Consider the following 24,890-nt stretch of genomic DNA (forward strand, 5'->3'; position numbering starts at 1 on the left):
ATTTTAACAGTTTTAGAAACTTTAGGGTGTTTTCTATCCAAATGTACCAATTATATGTAAATCCTAGCTTCTGGGCCTGAGTAACAGGTAGTTTACTTTGGGCATGCTTTTCATCCGGACGTGAAAATACTGCSCCCWACCCAAGAGAGGTTATCCTACCACACAAGATGGACAAGGAGATGGGACTCAGGAACCATCTCCTGGGCTTGCAGTGTCAATGTGGGAGGGATGCAACATGGTGCAATGCATAATATCAAACCATACTAMTCCAAATTGCCCAACATTTCTACATTCTCTGAGATCATCTAGACAGTTGCTAAATTTGGTTCCATTTTGGCTGGAGACAGAGTATGAGGAGATCATTTTGTTCTTTGGAATCATTAATATTCATCACCTCACTCTAGAATCATCCATTTCTCCCCATCGACTGGCAGTATTGACCCAGTCACTGGTGGGAGAATAATGATCTACACRGTCTAACTGTGAAATATGTGTGTCATGGATATGTCATCTCTGTACCTCAAAACCATAGACCATTGACATATCCATAAAAACATTAATTATACAGTATAGTGAAATGATTCAAATGCAACAAAAAGGACAGCCACAAAATACGTGATGTCTTCTGGTCATCGTTAGGTAACATTATGTGAAATTTGTATTACAATACTAAGTCTAACATAATCAAATGGGTAAAATATTGGTTTCGATATGTAGATTTTAATATTGTCCGGGTGACTGTAGGCTATATTTGCCATTGTCCTATAACCCAGACTAGGATCATAGATCTTTTGAGGGCAAGAGAAGAGATATCTATTCTAATCCCATAAGTCTCTAAGAGCACAAGTCTTTAAGAGCACCAGTGCGTCAATCTAATTAGGCACAGTTTGGAAATTTACTAGGGTAGGGAGGCTGGTCCAAAATAGGGGAGGGTTGTCTAACTGAATTTTTGGGAAGGGTTGTGTGATTTTTTTTATTGGGCACAGGGGAGGGTAGTGCATATGTGACTTGTTTCAGAAAACTAGGCATATGTCGCCCCTCAATATTTCACAGGAGAGCCATTTGAACGTAATGCCATTTGAACAAATGCCTTCTGGAACATGTGAACTTTCTGTAAATACAAATAAAATTGTTAAATTACGAGCCTAGTTGGTTTAGCCACGGAAAAGACAAGAACCTTCCACTAGCCATGATTGGCTGAGATAATGGGTGGGCTGGACATGCCGAGAGATGAGTTCGGAATGATCTGCCATGTAGCYCGCTTCTGTCTATAGCATGAGCTGCTCAGTATGTGTAGGTAATCCTTTCTAACACAGCGTAAAAAAAAAAGATATCAGGTAGTAGAACTGCAAAAGTGTTGCTCTCCAGTTTCTGGAGGACAGAGTTTTGTGGAATGCCCGGTGGAATTAGAGCATGATAGGAGATTCTGGTGTTTTATTGCAAATATGCAGAGGGAGTCGAAAAGAGAACACACAGAAAGCTGTTGTATAAAACACCTGTCTCCGGATTACATCTTTAAACTAAGGGCAACCATGGCATCCGTGACAGAGAGGGAGAAGCGTCCATTCATGTATATATGGGTAAGATAGTCTAGCTAGCTACATTTTCAGATATTAAACATTTCTAATTTTGTCAGAAATCCGTTTTTCACTGCATCGCAGTGCAAGAGTCGTCACTACAGACCTGGGTTCGATCCCAGGCTTTGTCTCAGCCYGCCGCGACCAGGTCACATAAAAACAGCCTAAGCAGCTCTGCTCTCATTTGTGTCTGGAAGTAGCTAGCAAGTTAGCCAGTTAGCTGCGGTGCTTGACTGCTGTTGTTAGGTCAGAACGCTCAAAATCAAACCTACTTCTCGGCCAGAGTGTCCAGTGTGTCCGCTCTGAACGCCTCGAGGCTAAAATGTTCTGAATTTACGAATGGACAATCTAACAATGCTCTGAGTTTATGAATGCCCAGAGCGGACTCTGGCACTCCAGATTGAATTTTTKGAACACACCTGAAGCATAAACCAGCCTTTAGTCTTGAAATCTTTGATTGTTTAGTACATGGCCTCACATGTGAATCCTTAACGAGATGGGTGGGGCTAAGGCTTAAGAGGGTGTGAACGATGCTGAATGGGTGTAGACAAAGAAGAGCTCTCCAGTACGTTTACCAAAACATTCAAGGGCCATTTTCTCAYAAGTGAGGTTATAAGTTTATCAACTTTCGAAGCAGAATTACTTTCCCATTGTTCCTCAAATGTAGTGTACAATATACCATTTTCTAGCTCTGAGTCTCTACTTTTATCCACTGTAAAAACACAATTTCGGTCACATTTTTTCCTTGGTTTACYTTTTCCTTTTTGCATGTTTTACTACTGTATATAATTTCTTACTTAAAGCCACATTTTCTCATCTGCTTGCATGCTCCTCCCCAGTCAAGGTGTTTTGGTACTTCACTTCTGCACTACACTTTTCTGCACGCTATCCTGCCCTCTATACATAGTGACAATGATAGTAGGTGCATCGTTTGTCCAGATCTGCAGTAAGTTAACTAGCAATCATGCTGGTTTTAAGATGACTACCATCATTCCTGTTCCCAAGAACTCTAAGGTTTCATGCCACAATAACTACCCTGTAGCACTCACATCTGTAATCATGAAGTGCTTTGAGAGGCTGGTTATGGCACACATTCACTCCACCATCCCAGACACTCTAGACCCACTCTAATTTGCATACCGCCCCAACACATCCATAGACACCACCTCAATTGCACTCCACACTGCCCTCACCCACCTAGATTAGAGGAATACCTATGTGAGAATGGTGTTCATTGACTAGAGATCAGTGTTCAGCACCATTGCCCCTCCAAGCTCGTAATCGAACTTAGATTCCTGGGATCCACATCGACGTAGCTGCAGTGGAGCGGGTCAAGAGCTTCAGTTTCCTCTGTGTCCAAATCACTAAGGACTTCAAATGGTCCACACACACATGCACAGCTGTGAAGAAGGCACGACAGATATTCAATAAAGAAAAAAGAAAAAAGAAAGGCATTTCACTGTATTTGTGCACGTGACATTCAACCTTAAAACTTAAAACATATCACATAAAATCATTCAAATCTGTACCAATTTTCAATATAACTCCACAAGAACATAGAGGAACAGCTGATAGGCAGCGGAGAGGCTGGTGGGTCATTGCGCATGAAAGAACAGTCAAGACATGAGACACGCAGCTCAAAAATCTCTSCTTATTGTGTAACGCTTGTCGTCTGGAGGAGAAGAAGAGGACCAAGGTGCAGCGTGGTAAGTGTTCATATCATTTAATAAAATATGCAACACTAAACAAAACAACAAACACGACAAACGCACAGTCCTGAAAGGTGACACAAACACTAAACCGGAAACAACCACCCACAAACACAGGTGGGAACAGGCTACCTAAATATGATTCTCAATCAGAGACAATGATAGACAGCTGCCTCTGATTGAGAACCATATCAGGCCAAACACACAGAAATACAACACAAGGACAACATAGAACACCAGACATAGAATGCCCACCCAAACTCACGCCCTGACCAACCAAAACAGAGACATAAAAAGGATCTCTAAGGTCAGGACGTGACATATTGATCTTGTTTAGGCCATAKAAATTGTATTTAACGTATAACTGATTGCCCTCTCCAAATTTCTGAAAATAGTTGAACATTATATAAAATAGGGATTCATGTCATTTATATGAATCGATTATTTTCAAACAATTACTTTTGAGTAACTGAGTGATGTGCTTCGCCATTGTAGTAGTTGGGGTTTGGTAAAATTGCAGTGAATCGAATCATGGGAATCAAAATAATTATTTGTGAAATAGCAAACAGTAAAAGGAAATAATTTAGCTGTAGCCTTCCTTTTGACTTGTGTCACTGTAAATCAAATGTTGTAGATACTTTAAGTTGATTTGGACACTTCTAAAGGTAACATATACAGTGCTTTCAGAAAGTATTCATACTCCTGGACTTATTGCACATTTTGTTGTGTTATAGCCTGAATTTAAAATATAATTTTTCTCACCCATGTACACACAGTACCCCATAATGACAAAGCGCAAATATGGTTTTAGAAATGTTTGCAAATTTATTGAAAAGGAAATACACAAATATCGAATTTATTCACACACCTGAGTAAATCAAACATGTTAGAACCATCTTTGGCAGCGATAACAGCTGTGAGTCRTTCTCGGTAAGTCTCCAAGAGCTTTGCACACCTGGATTGTACAATATTGCACAACTCTATCAAGTTGGTTGATGATTATTGCTAGACAGCAATTTTCAGGTTTTGCCATAGATCTTGTGAATTTGTCTCTCAGTGTCTGTTGGAAAGCAGAATGAACCAGGTTTTCCTSAAGGATTTGGCCTGTGCTTAGCTCTATTCCATTTATTTTTTATCTAAAAGAAAATGCATCTTTCAGCAGGACAATAACCAAAAACACAAGGCCAACTATATACTGGAGCTGCTTAGCAAGATGAAGTTGAATGTTCCTGAGTGGCCTAGTTACAGTTTTGGCTTAAATCGTRGTGAAAATCTATGGCAAGACTTGAAAATGGATTGTCTAGCAATGATCAACAACCAACTGCCATTACAATGAGCCCATCCTCCTATAGATCCTCCCACCAGCCTCCTCTGGGTGTAAGTGCTATGCAAATATGGAATGCATTCTGCGTGGCATCAGAAAAGGCAGGATCTGAGAAAGAGGATAGAGAGAGGGATCTTTTTTTAGCAGGTGCTACACAGTGTCTAACACCGATGACGATGAGCTGATTCCAGGGAACTGTACATGTCTCTGCATGTGTTACTCAAATCTGTTTGGAAGGTGTTGGTGACGTGTAATCCCAGCGGGCAAAGATAGTTATGAGGACCACTTCTGGTTGTTATGAGGTTGTACTGATATTATTTCAACCACCTTTCACACTAGGTTATGGGCGAGATGACCACTGGTGCTCCTGCAACACCCTGGTTGGTGTGGYGATTAGAGGGGGCTGGTGGGAGAAGCTATAGGACAGGGGTGGGCAATTCCAGTCCTCGAMGGCCTGATTGGTGTCACAGTTTAGCACCAGCCCCAACTAACACACCTGACTCCAATAATCACCTAATCATGATCAGGCCCCCCGAGGACTGGAGACGCCCACCCCTGCTGTAGGAGGTCGGGCTCATTGTAATGGCTGGAAGGGAATGAATGAAACCGGAGTCAAACGTGGTTTCCATATGTTTGATGTATTTGGTACGTTCCAATCATTCCTTTCCAGCTATTACAATGAGCCCATTCTCCTATAGCTCCTCCCACCAGCCTCCTCTGCTGGGGATTTCATGGCCTGATGAACATAAGACCTGTGTTAAAAAAAWWAWAAWAAWWTKAAAAAAGTTTCATTTCATGTTCCTCCTAATTTCTGCTTGTCTTTGAGGAATGTGCTTCAAAATTCAAAAGGCGTTCGCACATCAGAGCTATCTTTGTTTCAGGTGCATGATAACAGTTGAATAAGATGAGAAAAAATAAGACACGTTGCTCTGACGAAGGCCTTGAGGCCGATACGCAAAGCTTAATAAAGAGCAGTTATACTAGCAAGAGCAGTGTGCGGGTTTCTTATATTTTTCTCATCTTTGAGCAATGTGCTGAAAACAGAGTTTGATTTGCAAAAAAAATGTATTCTTTATGTTTGCAGAGAAATAATTAGGGTACAGTGTTGAGGCCTTATCACGTATGCTTCGAGCCTGCATTTATCTACATTTATATTATAATATTTTCTGTTTAAAATTACCCTCTGTAGTCTGGTGCTTCCCTTGAAAAGTAATGTTTTTTTTTTCTTCACTTAAAATATTTCWAAATTGCATTCAAATTACACAGCAGGCACGGCCATTGTTCAGTCCATGGTTGCTTTTTTGTATTCATGTCTACGTGCCCCCAAAGCAGTTCCTCTAGTTTTGATTTGGGTAACAATTTGACTTGAAAATTACTTTCTGAAGACTCGAAACCCAATAAACGACTAGAGGCTTTGACAAACTCAACAAATCGCTCTCTAAGCTTTCTCAGACAAGACCAAYAACCTTGCAGACATTGTCAATGTTTGCACACATTTTGAACAAACTGCTTTCATTCTGGTGTCTGTCTGTCTTAACAGCCCCAATGTTTTTGGGGTAACAGTTCATTGAACCCTAGACACAGCACCTCACCCCCTGACATCAGCTTGAAACTGAGGGAAGAAATCAGACTTTGAGATGTGGATGTGATGGAACAGGTCCTGAGATAATAACAGACAGCTAAAGAACGTAGCTCCTTGAATGGTGAACAATGTAAGCTGAGCTTGTTGAATTGCTAATATATTAAGTATTTCCTGTGTACTAATACCAACTACAAACATAAGATGGTTACTGGCACCCTACATAAGTTGTGTACACCCATAGTATTTATTTTAATAAGATTCACTCATTTAATCAATCTGTCTAATCACAATTGTGAATCCAATCATCCCAGTCAATAATACATGTACAATTATGATCCAGTATTGACCATTTATATCTACAAGGAGGACCGTCTGAATATGGATCCATAAAGCTSTAGGTCATCTTGAATCTGTGCCTCTCCTCTGTGCCTCACCCTCTCCTCCCCTCTCCCCTCCCATGGTTGGTTACTCAACCCTGCACCTTAGAGGCTGCTGCCCAATGTACACAGACATGGAATCACTGGTCACTTTAATAATGGAACACTAGTCACTTTAATKATGTTTACATARTGTTTTACRCATTTCATATGTATATACTGTATTRTAGTCAAGACCATCCTATTCAACTATTGCTCTATATATACTATTCTATCCTACGTATTCTACAGATACACTAAATATTCTATCCACATACTGACCATAATGTCTATGATGTCCATACATCCCATCACATATATATATATATATATTTATATATTTATTTTCTGGACCCCTGACATTGGTCATCCTAATATTTATATATTTCTTAAGTCCATTCTTTTACTTTTAGATCTGTGTGTATTGTGGTGAATTGTTAGATATTACTGCACTGCTGGAGCTAGAAACGCAAACATTTCACTACACCCGCAATAACATCTGTCTAAATACATGTATGCGACCAATAACATTTGATTTGATTTTGATTTGACCTCCCACCCTCCCACAGTGGAACCATGTGAATCCGTGACGTCCGTCTGTCTGTTTTTAGCTGCCTGCGCTYGAGGAAGGCCTGGCACTGAGGCACAGAGGGGACATGGAAACGGTTGGTGTTTCCCGGTGCAGTCTGTCCTGAGTTACATCCCAAATAACAACCTATCCCTCATAGACAGTGCACTACCCTATGAGCCCTGGTCAAAAGTAGTGCACTGTATTAGAAATAGGTCACCATTTGGGACTCCGCCCACATTAACCAGATTTTCTTCAGCAGCCATATGTCGTATCAGCGTGATAGACCCAGCCACCTTTCCAGCACCCCTGGGAATCACAACCAACTCTCAACCCTGGCCGCGGCTGTGTCTTTTACAAGGATCTCCTTACATATCGGAACACATTCCTACACTCCAGCAAAYGCTATCTTAGGCCTACAACAAGGCTTGTGGATCTCTGTAATCTTCTCTTTGGTAAATGTGAAAAAGAAAAATAACTAAAGTCACAGAGGAGTGCTCCAAAGTGGTGAGGAGGTTGCCAAATTAGGATTACTCACTTTCACAACAACAACAATCTTGGAACCCTCATCAGTGCTTTTGACCATATGGATTCCCGGCCTACTGCGTAGGCTACAGGACGTTCACAGAGCTACACACGTCATCATGTTAGTAGGGATGAATTGTTACTGTACACTACATGACCAAAAGGATGTGGACACCTGCTCGTCGAACATCTCATTCCAAAATCATGGCATTAATATGGAGTTGGTCCCCACTTTGCTGCTATAACAGCCACTCTTCTGGGAAGGCTTTCCACTAGATGTTGGAACATTGCTGCAAAGACTTGCTTCCATTCAGCCACAAGAGCAATAGTGAGGTCGGGCACTGATGCTGGGGGATTCGGTCTGGTTCGCAGTCGGTGTTCCAATTCATCACAAAGGAGTTCGATGTGGTTGAGTTAGGGCTCTGTGTAGGCCAGTCAAGTTATTCCACACCAATCTCGACAAACCATTTCTGTATGGAACATGCTTTGTGCACAGGGGCATTGTCTTGCTGAAACAGGAAAAGGCTAGAATCGTCTAGAATGCTGTAGCGTTCGGGCCTTGCTCGAACCATGAATAACAGCCCCAGACCATTATTCCTCCTCCACCAAACTTTACAGTTGGCACTATACATTCAGGCAGGTAGCGTTCTCCCGGCATCTACCAAACCCAGATTTATCCGTTGGACTGCCAGAGGGTGAAGCGTGATTCATCACTCCAGAGAACGCATTTCCACTGCTCCAGAGTCCAATGGCATTGCGCATGGTGATCTTAGGCTTCTGTGCAGCTGCTTGGCCATGGAAACCCATTTCATGAAGCTCCTGACGAACAGTTTTTGTGCTGACGTTGCATCCAGAGGCAGTTTGGAACTCGTAGTGAGTGTTGCAAACAAGGACAGATGATTTTTATGCGCTTCAGCACTRGGCGGTCCCGTTCTGTGAGCTTATGTGTCCTACCACTTCGCGGCRYAGCCGTTGTTGCTRCTAGAGGTTTCCACCTCACAATAACAGCACTTACAGTTGACTGGGGCAGATCTAGCAGGGKAGAAATTTGACGAACTGACTTGTTGGAAAGGTGGCATCCTATGACGGTGCCACGTTGAAAGTCACTGAGCTCTTCAGTAAGGCCATTCTACTGCCAATGTTTGTCTATGGAGATTGCATGGCTGTGTGCTTGATTTTATACACCTGTCAGCAACGGATGTGGCTGAAATAGCCGAAACCCACTCATTTGAAGGGGTGTCCACATACCATTGTATATTTAGTGCATGTGTGATTACTACAGTATTTATGTAGTCATATCTTTACCCCGTCTGTGTGTGTGTGTGTGTGTGTGTGTGTGTGTGTTGTGTGTGTGTGTTGTGGTGGTGTGTGTGTGTGGTTGTTGGTGTGTGTGTGGTGTTGTGTGTGTGAGATGATAGAGTATGTACTAGTCATATCTGTTATCCCATCTGTCTCTCTCTCTCTGTGTGTGTGTGTGTGTGTGTGTGTGTGTGTGTGGTGTGTGTGTGTGTGTGTGTGGTGTGTGGAGTGTGTGTGGGTGTGTATGCGGTGTGTTGAGTGTGTGTGTGATGATACATTATGTACTAGTCATATCTGTTATCCCATCAGTCATCTGATGTAGTTTCATTCACCCCTTCAGTATAGTTATAGAGATGTACTGTAGTTATATAGACATATACAGTCAGGTCAATAATTATTAGCACCCTTGATAAAGATGAGCAAAAAAAAGCTCTATAAAACCAATTCCACAAATACTGAGCTAATTTGTATGCCGCCCAAAAATTTTATGTTTATGATTTTAATACTGATACAATTGCTCAGAGAAAGATATTTTGTTTAAAAATTAATACAAAACATCTCTAAAAAATATATATTGATAACAATTATTGTCACGTCTGTTTTCAAGCCTCTAGCATCGTCCCGCACTCTAGCACCCTCCCGAGGATAACCACACGGAGCCTTTCTCTAAAATGTTTTATGAGCTTGGAGAACACATTGGGAGAGCAAGGTTCCCCAACTGGTGGTTTATTTGGCCCCCCAAGTATTCTGAGCAACAATATATATATATATATATATATACTGTATGTACCAAATTTTTTTGTACATCATTTTATTTATTTTCATTGTTGGCTATAATAAAAGCACCAGGAAGTCAGCTTTTAATTTTGGAAATCTGTTCCCAAGTATTCTCACACATAATAGAGAGACACATAGTCGTATACAAATTTAAGCACGATTTGAAATTATTATGTTTTAGTCAAATGTTATATCCGTTTGGTCTTCTTGCTGTCAATTTGCAGTCTACAAATTATTTATAATTATGTTCCGGCTTCCTGACCATCCGCTCAAGAAAATAAATCGTCCCCAGCTGAATCTAGTTGATGATCATTGTCTCAGACCATTCCTCCATACTAAATCTATCCTGATCCTTCGTCTGCTCTTATGGACTGCCTTCTTCAATTCAAACCACAGGTTTTCAATGGGGTCAAGTCCCGAGACTGAGACGGCCATTGCAAAATGTTGATTTTGTGGTCAATCACCATTTCATTGTGAATTTTTATTAGTGCTTGGGGTTATTGTCTTGCTGGAAAAGCCTCTTATGGCCAGAACGGGGCACCCGGCTCCAAATCAAATGCASTCAACGCTAACCCAGTTCACCCAGGGCATGCCTGGGGCATTCATCGAGTCCCCTCATTTCTGACCAAGATGGAGTCAAGATGGATCCTCCCATTTCCTTACACACCTGCTCCCTCTGAGAGATTCACAATTTGGCAAAAGTCCGTCCTCTCTTCGACTCCTCCGTCCTCCTCTCCTCCTTGACCTGGAAACATAAAAGTGGTCAAGCGTCAAGGAGAGTATCAATTTGTTAGTTGGCGAATGATGAAGTGTCATCCACTCTTCGATAGCCTCCTCTCGCCGAGGATTCTCATGAATATCCTTTTGCTGGTTGCGGAAGTGTTTGAAAAACATCCACATCCCGCCTTTTGCCCTCAAAACAATCTCAATTTGTTGGGGCACGGACTCTACAAGGTCTACAATTTTAGCCCCGATGTCCTTACACAGCTCTCTGGTCTTGGKCATTGTGGAGAGGTTGGAGTCTGTTTGATTGAGTGTGTGGACAGGTGTCTTTTATACAGGTAACGAGTTCAAACAGGTGCAGTTAATACAGGTAATGAGTGGAGAACAGGAGGGCTTCTTYAAGAAAAACTAACAGGTCTGTGAGAGCCGGAATTGTTACTGGTTGGTAGGTGATCAAATACTTATGTCATGCAATAAAATGCAAATGAATTACTTAAAAATCATACAATGTGATTTTCTGGATTTTTTTTAGATTCCGTCTCTCACAGTTGAAGTGTAGCTATGATAAAAATTACAGACCTCTACATGCTTTGAAAGTAGGAAAACCTGCAAAATCGGCAGTGTATCAAATACTTGTTCTCCCCACTGTATATATATATATATATATATATATAAAAAGTTATGTCCCCCCACTTCCATAACCAAAGTTGTTTATAATTCATGAATGACATGAAAACATTTCAAACAAAACATAATTAATTAATGTAGTATTTCTGTGTCAGAAAGTCTCACAATTATCCATCATAAAATTATTATCATAACCAACATAACTCTATTTTATGCACGGTAAAAACAAGTAAATACAATACTTATTACAATGTACTTAGAAGAATAATTACACAGTAATGAAAACACAAAAGTAGAAAATGAGTCTAGACAATTGTTGTGGGTGTTAATTACATTGCTAAACAGCTTGCTACACTATAGGCTACCTGGACATTTATAATAGTCTCGGAGGGCTCTGGCAGAACTTACATCATGATATTGTAACTCATCAGGAAATGTTTAACTCTGTTACGTTCCTTCTATTTGGAAAGGTAGTTCATTCTTCTCTCTCTCTCTCAATTCAATTCAAGGGGCTTTTTTTGGCATGGGAAACATGTGTTAACATTGCCAAAGCAAGTGAGGGAGATAATATACAAAAGTGAAATAAACAATAAAAATTAACAGTAAACATTACACATCTCTCTCTCACACTCCACCAATACAGGATCAAAACAGGATGTCCTATTTGTTTCCTCTTGGTTAGCATCTTGATGGAAGAGCAACATTGACTACAGGAGCCAAGGGGATCATCATGGACTTTATTAGTCATATTTAAGCTATTGTGATTTTTAAAAATGTGTCCTGAATCTGTTTATAACACATGCACATGTACTTTATTACACAATGGGAGACAAGGGTGGTGGGGAAGCCAATATGCTATTCTATTCTATTTTATTCTATACTACATTGTTCTATTATAGTCTCTTCACTTCTCTTCTTTTCTGTCTGCTTGTCTGTCTGCCTAATCTAGTCTGTATGTCTGCTTGTCTGTCTGCTTAATCTAATCTAGTCTGTCTGTATGTCAGTCAGTCAGTCAGTCAGTCAGTCAGTCAGTCAGTCTGTCTGTCTGTCTGTCTGTCTGTCTGTCTAATCTAGTATGTCTGTTTGTCTAATCTAGTCTGTTTGTCTGTCTATCTAATCTAGTCTGTCTGTCTGTCTGTCTGTTTGCCTGTCTGTCAGGTTGGATGTGGGATACAGTATCCAGCATCATTACCCAGTTTCAGTCTGTGAACTGTTGATAACCCTCATGACGTGTGCATATGGATATAACTTCTATATTCATGCACTAGATTCCCTCTCTAGCTGTTAACGACGCCCATTCATGGCTGCCTGAGACTGGGGTTTAATTTTAATCGGTGAAGGATGAGTTGCTCAGAGGATACACGCGTTGTGACGAGTTGCTCAGAATATACAAACGTTGTGACGAGTTGCTCAGAGGATACACACGTTGTGATGAGTTGCTCAGAGGATACACACGTTGACCATCATCCTGCTGCTGCTCCTTTCCTGTCGTCTCATCGCAAACTCTTGTGCACCCTCTGGTGCTTGCTAGTCTCCAAAACTTCTTTGTGTTGCCTGCTTTGCAGATTGTCTTCCTTGTCTCTGTGGTTGCTCATTATTCAGAGACAGGCGGATCTCAGGTCATCTGCAGCTGCAGCAACGGAGAAGCAGGAAAGATGGCGATCATCCATTAGACCGGACGCACGCATGAAATACAGGACAACTTTTATGTAGAAGATCGCTTCTCCACCAGAAGAAGACGTAACTGTGAGTTTATAATAAAATGTACCAGTTTGTTCAAGATCACTGCTCGCTTGGGTTCATGGTTCACGAGTACGTCGTTGTTTGATAGATGGAATAATTTGGAGACAGAGAGAGCGCCTCGTGAATGACCTGGAAAGAGCTTATCTCCTTTCTTAGTTAGTGTAGCACCAGACGTGGTGACTTGCTTGAGCCAGCCTGGGCGAGCGTGAATAAACGGGTGGACAAACGAATGCTCGAACTGGCTGGCGCTGGAAACCATGGTAGTCAAAGTCAACTAGCTTCTTCTACCAATATTCTACCAACCTTCCATTCGTGTAGCTATCTAGCTATCTATCTTTCGTGTTCTTATCAAACTGGATAAGGAGGAAATAAGAAAGCCGAGGCTGTGAGCTGCGCTAGGTCGGAAGAGTCAGGAGATTTAGCTGTCGGTCCCCCGGCTGTGTTGTGCGATTGCTCCAAGGAGAAGCCATTGCACGGACTGRTCTACCTCCTCTCCCACTCCCAGCCAGCCAGAGCAGAAAGAGAGAGCCCAGCCTCCATTAGCGACAGTCTGGCTGGCATAGCCGCTGGTACACGTCCAGACACTCCATGTCCACTATGTTATGCTGCCGATGGTTTATTCCTTCAATTACAATCTAATCTGATGTGGATTTAATATGGTTCTTCATATGATTGGAACTATCTAYCTACGAGTTTCTTGGATGAAATATCCGTATGATCAGTTTGACTTCTTTTTTAAATGTATTCTGAGTCTGATGTGGCGCTGTAAGGAGAACTGTTTTGGATGTTATGCTGTCAGCCAAGGCTCTGAAGTCAGGTATGTCATTGGGGCTTCACSATAAAATGGAGGAAGGCAGATGAGTCTCAGAGGAGAGCCTGGAGTCAGACAGGAGCCTTCACGGAAGAACAAAGGTTGACTTTCTTCTCCTGTACAGCAGCCAATTCTGGGTTGTTACAGGGTTAATGTAGCTATAGTTTGGAAGTCTTTATGGATACCAACAAGTATTGTTAGTTTTATTTATAGTGATTTATGAGAACAAGTCAAGGTGAAGTTAATATTCTATTTTGGATTCATTTGATTCATTTCCTTTCCACCTGTTCTACTATTGCCATTGAGTTTAGGGGTAAATGTAGGGTACTTTAGGAGTGTTATTATGGGTCCCAGTGGTAGGTCTAGTCTGTGATGGTTTGGAGCTGTCAATGTGCTGGGGAGAGAAGGACAGTCGCAGACACACATGGATGAGATGGGAATTTTAATGCTTAATAATGTAGTGGTTGTAGCTGCGAGTTGTTCATGCTTTACAAAGTGGTGGTCCCCAAACAGTGCACGCGCACACACACACAACACACAACACACACCACACACCACACACACACACACAACACACACACACACACAACACCACACACACACACACACACACACACACACACACACACCACACACACACACACACAGAGGAGTGCAGTCTTACAAAGTTCTTGAGAGTAAAGTAGATAACTTTCAAAAGCAGTTTGCTACACTTCAACCATCTCACCATGCAGGCTATGCCATATGGCTATTTGTCAATTTAGGCTACAGTACATTAGATAGACAGAGCTATCCAAAAAGTTAAATGAACAATTTACATGTTTTATTACACATTGTTTTGAGATTTAGAGTTTGAATAGTCGTTTGTTAATCGAATTGTTATTTATGTACTTATGTTCTCAGCATGTACAGTACATGTAGTTCTCCTCAACCTCAGTTTAACTGGTGTGTACCGTATGGCTGAAGGAATMGCATTCCTTGTCATTCACTCAGTCAAGAGAAGGCAATGTGTGCCTGACTCTCCTGCAGACTCACTCGCTCTGGCCACGGTGAAATCTTGCTGACAAGGAGACTGAACTATACACTCTGCGACAACTGTGGGCTAGGAGGCAATCAAAATGGTGGCGCATGTCTCYGTCTCACATGTCAAGGGAAACAGGTTCTCAAGGAGGAGCTAGCTGGGATGTTTGGACTGAAAATATGTAGGCTAGATGGCTTCAGAGCAGGGKAGATTTTGGTATTTGCTGGGAAGTTGATGTTCTTGCTAGACTTCATGCTGTAGTCTTGATCTTTTACAGATCAGTCATTCCTGTACCATGCAAATAGCTTCCACGTTGAAGAATGGATACTTACGACCCAAGTTAGCTGCATTATAGCCTACATTTTGATGCTATGATCACAATTGATCACTGATAGAACATCACTGTGAACCTCATGTCTAGGCTATTTTTAGTCTCAAACAATCTGGATGAAGTTAGCAGATCTCCAGCATTACACAGTAGCCCAATTCTGATGGATTGTCCAAGACCTCCAGAAGTTGTGTGTTGACACTCTGGGGGTTAAAGTGCATTTCCTTATCAAAGTAGTTTTGTTTTTCTTCAGCATTAATGCAAAAATATTTAGTCTACTTTCTCATTGTACTGACCGACAATGCATTKGGCTATTACCGTGTTTATGTTTAAATATTTGTGCCCTGCTGTAGGAAGGATTAAGCCACCGAAAGCACCTCAGTCTTTCCAAATTAAACAAGGCGACTTTRACTCCTATACAAATATTTATATTAACCTAGATCACCTATAATCCACACACAGAGACACATACAAAGCTCTCCCTCGCCCTCCATTTGCCAAATCTGACCAGAACTCTATCCTCCTGATTCCTGCATACAAGCAAAAACGCAAACAGGAAGTACCAGAGACGCGCTTAATACGGAAGTGGTCCAATGAAGCAGATGTTAAACTACAGGACTGTTTCACTAGTACAGACTCCAATATGTTCAGGGATGCATCCAAAGACATTGAAGAGTTTACCACATCAGTCACTGGCTTCATTAATAAGTGCATCGACGACGTCGTCCCCACAGTGACCGTACGTATCTCCACCAGAAGCCATGGATTACAGGCAACATTTGAACTGAGCTAAAGGCTAGAGCTGCCACTTTCAAGGAGCGGGACACTAATCCGGACGCTTGTAAGAAATCCCGCTATGCCCTCCGACGAACCATCAAACAGGCTAAGCGGCAATACAGGACTAAAATCGAATCCTACTACACCGGCTTTGACGCCCGATGTGGCAGGGATTGTAAACTATCACGGATTACAAAGCCGCAAAGCCGCAAACTGCCCAGTGACGCGAGCCTACCAGACAAGCTAAATGCTTTCTGTTTGCTTCGAGGCTAGCAACAACCATGCACAAGAGCACCAGTTGTTCCTGACGACTGTGTGATCACGCTCTCTGTAGCCGATGTGACTAACACCTTTTAAAACTTCTTATGGGCAACATCCGGTGAAATTGCAGAGCGCGAAATTTTAAAAATACCAAATTCAAATATTTAACATTCTTGAAAATATAAGTGTTATACATCAAAATAAAGCTTAACTTCTTGTTAATCCAGCCGCTGTGTCAGATTTCAAAAAGGCTTTACGGCGAAAGCAAATACGATTATCAGAGGACAGCGCCCCGCATACAAACACATGAAAGTCATATTTCAACCAGGCAGGTGCGCCACAAAAGTCAGAAATAGCAATATAATTAATGCCTTACCTTTTGAAGATCTTCTTCTGCTGGCACTCAAATGTCCCAGAAACATCACAAATGGTCTTTTTGTTCGATAATGTCTTTCTTTATGTCCCAAAAATGTCAATTTATTTGGCGCGTTTGATTCAGAAATACACRGGTTTCAACTCGCCCAACATGCCTACAAAGTATCTAATAAGTTACCTGTAATCTTGGTCCAAACAGGTACCCTAAAACAGGTACCCTAAAACGTAAATAATCGATCAAATTTAAGACGGAATAAACTGTTTCTAATACCGGATAAAAACAACGTGAAGCACGCTCCAGTTCACGCGCACCAAAACAGTGGAGTCCACCTGGAGTGAGACTTACAATGAATAGGACTACTTCTTCATTTCTCAAAAGAAAAACATTGAACAATTTCTAAAGACTGTTAACATCTAGTGGAAGCCATAGGAACTGCAACCAGGTTCCTAATAATAAGGGTATCCCATAGAAAACAATTGGAAAATCCTATGACCTCAATTTTTTCCCCCCTGGATGGTTTGTCCTTGGGTTTTTGCCTGCCATATCAGTTATATTATACTCACAGACATTATTTGAACAGTTTTAGAAACTGTAGAGTGTTTTCTATCCAAATCTACCAATTATATGCATATCCTAGCTTCTGGGCCTGAGTAACAGGCAGTTTACTTTGGGCACGCTTTTCATCCGGAGGTGAAAATACTGCCCCCTACCCAAGAGAGGTTAAACAGGTTAACATTCAGGTTAACAGATGGATTACCAGGACGCATACTCAGAGCATGCAACCTCTCCCTGACCCAGTCTGTAATACCTACATGTTTCAAGCAGACCACCARAGTCCTTGTGCCCAAGAACGSCAAGGTAACCTGTCTAAACCCATAGCACTCACATCTGTAGCCATGAAATGCTTTGAAAGGCTGATCATGGATCACATCAACACCATCATCCAGACATACTGCCCCTTCCACACCGCCCTTTCCCACCTGGACAAAAGGAAAACCTACGTGAGAATGCTGTACATTSACTACAGCTCAGCGTTCAACACCATAGTGCCCAACACCATGAACACCTCCCTCTGCAACTGGATCCTGGACTTCCTGACAGGACGCCCCCAGGTGGTGAGGGTAGGCAACAACACATGCGCCACGCTGACCCTCAACACGGGGCCCCTCAGGGGTGCGTGCTTAGTCCCCTCCTGTACTCCCTGTTCACCCACCACTGCATGGTTGTGCACAACTATAGAGAGGAGGTCGGAGAACTGGCAGTGTGGTGCCAGGACAACAACCATGGCTACCCTGACTATTTGCATTGATCCCTTTTTATTTGCACCGGCTCTATGCACCGGCTCTATGCACACTCACTGGACTCTACCCACACACTCACACATACTACACTGACACCCCAACACACACATACAAACACTACATACGCTTACACACACACAAACATGAATATTGACACCACACACAGGGACGCCACACATAGACACACTTTCACACTCTTCACATACGGTGCTGCTACTCTGCTTTTTATCTATCCTGATTGCCGAGTCACTTTTACCCCTACCTACATGTACATATCATCTCAATTACTTCAACTACCTCGTACCCCTGCACACTGATTCGGTACCGCTACTCTATGTCTATAGTCTCGTTATTGTTATTTTATTGTGTTACTATTTCCTTTGACATCTTCTGCACATTTTTCTTACTTTTTAACTCTGCATTTTTTGGGGTAAGGGCTCATAAGTAAGCATTTCACATGCGTTGTAGTSGACGAATGTGACAAATACAATTATATATAATTTGATGTTTTATCCCCATTCTGTTGTAAGGGATTTACTGTTGTGAACATTTGTCAAGTTCTTATAATCATAAGAGATACTTTTATAACAAGATTTTAGCGAGGTATTTCAGTCTTATGACGAAAATGGGAAGAATTAGACAACAGAATGAATGTGACCTCTTAGTTCAGTGACGGTTTGGACATATAGGAAGAATGAAATGGAGCTCGGGCAGAGTGGCAGAGTGGCAGAGTGATGCACTCTAGTGTAGATACCTTGCGGCCGTGGCAGGGACGGGAGAGAGAGACACAAAAGCCAATTGAAATGGTCCAGTGAGTGCTTTCTTGACATGATGCATTGGCTCATAAGATGTAGGGCCTAGCCTACTGCAACGGTGAACACACTTTCTTTTAGTAGTTCATGCTATGGCCCTATTTCAGAATAGCCKCCTTTCTGTCAATATTGGATATTTTGAGTGTTTTTTTTTGCCACTGCAAAAAACAGCTACCATCTTAGCTGCTTTCTGATTAGCTTGCATGTAAATCAAACCTAACCCACATTATAGCTCTTCTTGGCATTATTTTGTATTTAGGTACAAGAGCACAAATCATGGTAGAATAAATTAAACTGTTAAAGGAAGTGATTTTCTTGTGGCAGTGACATTCTGGTTACTGTTGTCATGGTTCACTTCAGTGCAAATGGCATCTTCTCTCTATCTGTATACCAACTTTGGAAGGGGTTATGAAATAACGTTACTTAACTGTTTTTTAATATTTTATAATATTTACTTTATATTACATAAGATGTTAGTGCCAGGGGTACATCCCTAGTAAGGTCAGCATGTGTAAGGAGCTTCCTTGTTTGATCTGTAGAAAAATCTTACACTATATACTGATGGGATTTCTTTTTACTGCTCAGTACTARGAGGTACACAAAGTTAAGAATTTGTTCTTAACTGACTTGCCTAGTTAAATAKAGGTTAAATTWAAAAAAATACAATAAAAACAGAGACAGTGTCGATCATGAGACATGAGGCATCATTGCACATGCATGGAGTCTCTGTGGACATCTAGGACTATTTTGAACTGAATTTAAGAAGCTCTATGTGCCTTTATGTTGTTTTCAAGATATCTAGTAAACCATATTTAATCAGACTGATATAGGCTTAGCCAGTAGCCACCAGCTTTCCCATAGGTTAGCAAGTCTGATCAGTCTCATCCACAATCCTTCATAAGTTTCTCAAACGAGACACAGTAAACCAACTCTGTCAGCCGAGTCGAGCTGAGCTGCGGTGGAAAAATTCTGAATTCTTTGGAGACGCCAGTTTGTGAGGCAGTCTAGTGGCAGGGGACAAGGCCCTCTTTGAGAGGGAACAGGAGTGGTCTTGTAAAGGGGATCCACTGGCCTCAGCCTACAGAGCAATGAAGCTGTCCAAGGCCGATTAAATATTTAAGGAGTTGGGAAGGAGGTCTCGCTGGTAAGTTAATATTAATGGGTCTTGTGTTGCTCTTCAAGAGGGTGGTTTGGCTCACCTGAAGAGGGACCGTAAGATACTTCTATACAAGTAGGAGAGACTAGCATACAGTAGGAGAGACTAGCATACAGTAGGAGAGACTAGCATACAGCGGAAACAGTTTAAAAATGTCACATCTAGAAAGTAACAGTTCTGTTAGGCTTTCCCGTTTCCACCAGTGGGATCTATATCTATGTCCACTGTCTTGCTTCGTTCACTTCAAGACCTACCAGCTTGTAACCTCACCTTCACCCTGTAACTGGTATCTGTGTCAGGTAAAGGAAGATGACAGTAATGCTGAATGTTTTGGAAGACTTCCACAAAGAACGTCACGATGAGAAATGTTGCTTACACCTCATAAAGAGCAATAATGTTTTAAGATCAGTCATGCTCTCGTTTATCTTTAAATTGAGCAGAATATATTCTAAGTATGAAGAGAAAAAGATTAGGACACATTATTTACAGAGCTTTGACCTTAGATCTAACAATAGAGGACGCCCAGTATGATGACCYTCACTGAAGCAAGGTAGAAGAACTTCTTATTAAATGGTTTGATTATGGAGATGAAAGCTCTGAACGTAGTGGACAAACCCCAATGTGTGGAAAGAGAGAGAACTGATGTAATCTTGTAGTAATCTTGTTGTAGGCTAATCCTGTTACAACCTTGTTACAACCTATTCACAGCCTTTGTTTCACACCTATGTGGGTTTCTGTCATCAGTGACCAATAATAGTCATGCTTTCTGTAGGCCTGCAATGGTGACCTCTCAGGGGAGAAATCCATGTGCCTCAAATCTATTTTGAATTGGACACATAGCATTGGCAGGTCGGCTCTGTTGGCCTAACTTTGGGAAATGGTGCCAAAGTCAAACAGAGATGGGTTATGGATTGCTTGGTTGTGTAGTGGAATGCTGAATGCATCATGGTTTGCTGAAGTTGGCCTAATTGTCTTTGTGGAAAAACACTTCCTGGTTATTCTCCAAGAATGTCCTTGGACATCCTACTTCAGTTTTCTGTCTTTAACTCTACGTATTCATCCGTGACCCAGCACATTCCCTTTGGGAAATACAATCCAAGACAGTTTGAAAACAGAGCCACAGCTTGAGTTTTGCTTCAAACAGACGTTCTGGGCTTGTGGCTTTACTATCCACTGGTCACTACATCTAAGAACCTAATTTATTTAAGGTACCATTACAGTGTTTACTAGTAGTAAAGAACTCAAGCATTTCTTAATGGMCACATAGTAAATGTGGTTCAACTTGTTTGTATTTATGCAAACCTTTTGGCTTTGTAATTGACCTTGAGAGAACTTTTGACAGTCAGACTATTTTGATCAATTTTTGATTGAGATCTCTGGATTAGTCATTATTATGATTATTTCCGCTGCCTTGTGAATGGCGAGCAGCAGTCAGTTGGGTAAGATAATGGAAATGTCAAATAGTGTGAGATGACTGTTTAATTATGTGGTGGTTTAACTGTTAGTGTGGGAGGCGGATATTATTATTGTTTCATATTGTCCGTGCCTCTGATGAATGAATGCTAAATGATCGCTGAGTGATCGCTGAATGGTCGCTGAATGGTTGCTGAGTGATCGCTGAGTGATCGCTGAGTGATCGCTGAGTGATCGCTGAGTGATCGATGATTGATCGATGAGTGATTGCTTCTTGAGGCAATTGCAGTATTATATGCTTTTTCTAATTCTCAATACTACACAGATTTCCTTTACTATTAATACATTTCTAGCAACTAATGTAGCCAGTAAGTGTGTTAATAAAAATGATGATGAAACTCTTGACACGATGTCAAGCCAAGCACTGTGATGCAGTATGAAAATGTATGCACTCACTACTGTAAGTCACAGTGGATAAGAGCATCTGCTAAATTACTAAAATGTAAAAATATAAAACTGTGATATGGCCTCAGGGATTAAATTACATGAATGACAAAATAGGCTGTATAATTTCACACAGTGACACGTTGACYGTGCTTACCTGTGCCTGTATGTATTCCGAATGTTTTACCTTGCGATTTAACACTCTAGACCAGGTGTTTTGAGCAGGAGCAATGTCAAAGTGAAGTGAGGTTTGCGTCATTGGAGAAGTTGCTAAGGTACATGTATCAGCTCAGCCCATGGAGAATACTCTAACCCAAAGGGCAGAGAAACCAAGTGAGAAGTACCTCCACCGATAAAAAAAAAAAAAAAGAATAACATTTTTTCAATAATAGTGCTAAAGGCTTGCAATTAATACTTTTTGGGGATGGCATATTTAATTAACCTTATTGCTGTGAGCCTAAAAGCCTGAGTTGTGTGTTTTATCAGAAATAAAACCCAATTACCTCAATTTGAAAGCACTGCAAATGTAGGCTGAAGCACCGCAAATGTAGGCTGAAGCACTGCAAATGTAGGCTGAAGCACTGCAAATGTAGGCTGAAGCACCGCAAATGTAGGCTGAAGCACTGCAAATGTAGGCTGAAGCACTGCAAATGTATGTTTGTGTTTCATCGTGTTATCAGTAAACCCTTCTCACGGCCTTCTCTGGAAACCTTGGTTAACCTACAGCATGACTGCTATCTCAAAGAGAGATTACGTTCCATATTTGGTGGTGGCTGAACTGTGATCCTCAAATCTCTTGTGTCTAGCTATCTTCTGAAGAAGACCTTGTGGTGACAAGGCAACCACCTAGCAGAGAGAACATTTCACTTCTCCTTTCTCTGGCAGCTATGACAGCAGAAAACGAGAAAGGAAACTGGTCCAGGTCTGTGCTCCRAGCTAAACAGTCCCATCTGTGTAACAAGATAGCAGGGTAAAGGCAGGCAGGGRAGGGAGGGGGACTGGGTTGCCCATGCAGACCTTGAGGATCACAAAATGGTGGATGACCGTCCAATGCCACTGAGCCACTGATACTTCCCTGTTCTCTCTGTTTTGCTCTGCAGTGGGTGCTCTATGAAATGGAGTCCTCTCTCTCTGTCTCTGCGTAGCTAGCTCTGTTCACCCAATCTCTGCTCTGCTGGTCTCTCTGTGATGCAGAAGATAATTCTGTCAGGCCAGAGGGAGCAGCCAGCCAAGTGAGGTGACTCTGTTAAAGCAGGTTGAGCAATATTCTGATTAGACAGTGAACCATAGCCATGCATGGCAAGAAGGATCCAGAGTGCTGAGACTTATCTAGCTTAGCTGCCTTCAAACCAAACCTACAGGGTTTTAAGGATTTAATATGCTGTGTTTTGTTGCTTTTGTTGATTGCTTTTCCTTTCGGTTTGAAGGTTTGAAGGTCACACAGTCAGATGGTGAAATGATAATGGCTTCACTTTTGATTAATCCAGAAATGTTTGTTATTGAATGTAACCTCCTGTATACGCTACTCCCTGACGAAGGCCATTTCATTATATGAAGAGTGCCTTGGTCCTCCTTTCTTTTTGAAAGCCAACTGTACGTTTGCTTCAGGAAATGTAAATGTTAGCAGAATATTAAACTAGCACGTTGTATATGATTAGATCGTATCAGCCATGTTTGTGATGCTTTCTACCAGGAGGAAATACCCAGCTTGCTAGATGACATTAGAGGGACAGCTATGGGAGAACATTCTTCTTGATCTGCAGTTCCATTGTCTCCTGCTTGTGCAAGAGGGGGCATTGTCTCCTGCTTGTGCAAGAGGGGCCATTATCTCSTGCTTGTGCAAGAGGGGCCAATGCWCTTGAGTGCTCTGTCACAACCACCCTTTTTAGAATCAGTGGAGCAACAATAGAAGCTTTCTATAAGAGACAAAGGCTACGCTATCCTCGGAGCAAGGTTGTACTGTGCCATGATGTGCTCTTTGATGGCTTTGATGGAAAGACAAAATGGGAAATGGTTTGGTCGGCAGGCAGGCAGTAGAGTTGGCTGGCCCCGTAAAGGAGAAGAAAGCGATGTGGCGATATTAAGTAATAATGCTAGCTGAGCGTTAGCTAGCTCGGGGGACGTCGGGTAACCATCTGTCATCTGAGGCTGACTGGCGGTGAATTGATTTGTTATTACTCCAAGATCCATTCAAATGTTGTTGAACAAGAAGATTGAAGATAAATATTTCTGGGGACGGAGAGCTGTTGCTCCATAAACATAGACGTGTATGTGGAATGGCGTCCTATTCCCTTTATAGTGCACCCTTATTAACCAGGGCCCATTCATACATTAGCTAAGGTCAGTCAAACTGTGAAATATCTACCCGTGTAGATTAGAAGCGGGGCTTCAGTTGGGTGTTCTCTGTCTGAGAAGCTTCGTGTTAGTTCGTTAATGGTTGACCTAGTTCAGCTCCATATGCCATATGCTTCCTGGAACACATTTCATCTAAAATAAAAGCCATTATGGTGGTGTTGGTGGTGGAGAAGATTACTGTAATATACAATCATCTAATTTAGTAATGTTTCAAGCCAAGGCGTCATAATAAAAAAACATTTTGCAACTAATTTAGAAAATGTTGTAAAATATTGAATTATTATGATCCTGATCTATCCATAGTGGTTGATTGACTCATCACCCAGCCAAACTGTGGTTTTAACATTAGCTAGATTAAGTCATTTTAATAGATTCATRACTAAATGGTTAACTTATGTCACCATGGTTCAGACTAGAGGAGACATATCATACTCGAAACTATGAGCCTGGGTTGATGTCACCTCCACCATGACTAGCAGCTGCCCCACCGGGCAGAGAGAGATTCACTGGGAGATGACTATGTCTGGCTGATGTCACCTCATATGGCCCATGATACCAGCAGTGCTGTGTCTGTAATGGCACACTATTCCCTATAGGGCACTACTGGTCAGTTTAGTGCACTACATAGGGAATAGGGTGCCAATTTGGACACACACTAGTTGATATATGTTGAACGACATGGTGCTTTTTCTACTGATTATTTCCCCTGTTTTGAACATAATAATAGGGCCTGCTGCCTCATCGATCAGCCAGGTGGAATCAATGCTTCATGTCTGTGTGTTTTCAGACACTTCCTCATGATCAAATCCATTAAGGAAGTTTTGTCCTCTGATGACGATGAGTGAATAGAACAGAGGGAATAGAATAAACAGTAATTGTTTTCCTCACCGTTGTGAACCGTGTACTGGCTAATCTCTGGGAAATGTGTAGAAATGTGGAATATTGATAAATGGATATAGGAGAAC

At 41.6% G+C, this 24,890-nt stretch overlaps 1 protein-coding gene across 4 annotated transcripts in view; it reads left to right on the forward strand.

Annotated features, from left to right (window-relative positions):
- Nucleotides 1–12,633: 12,633 nt before the first annotated feature.
- The window catches only part of LOC111980670 (zinc finger protein 462), a 79,759-nt gene continuing 67,502 nt past the window's right edge, over nucleotides 12,634–24,890 (forward strand). For 2 of the 4 annotated variants that reach the window (XM_024011531.2, XM_024011533.2), the window contains exon 1: nucleotides 12,637–12,873. The gene's annotated coding sequence lies outside the window, so the exon portion shown is untranslated. Of the gene's footprint in view, nucleotides 12,874–24,890 lie in introns of all 4 variants that reach the window. The other 2 variants (XM_024011534.2, XM_024011532.2) reach the window with 2 other exon arrangements.

This window comes from Salvelinus sp. IW2-2015, linkage group LG20, assembly GCF_002910315.2.
Source record: "Salvelinus sp. IW2-2015 linkage group LG20, ASM291031v2, whole genome shotgun sequence".
NCBI lineage: Eukaryota > Metazoa > Chordata > Actinopteri > Salmoniformes > Salmonidae > Salvelinus > Salvelinus sp. IW2-2015.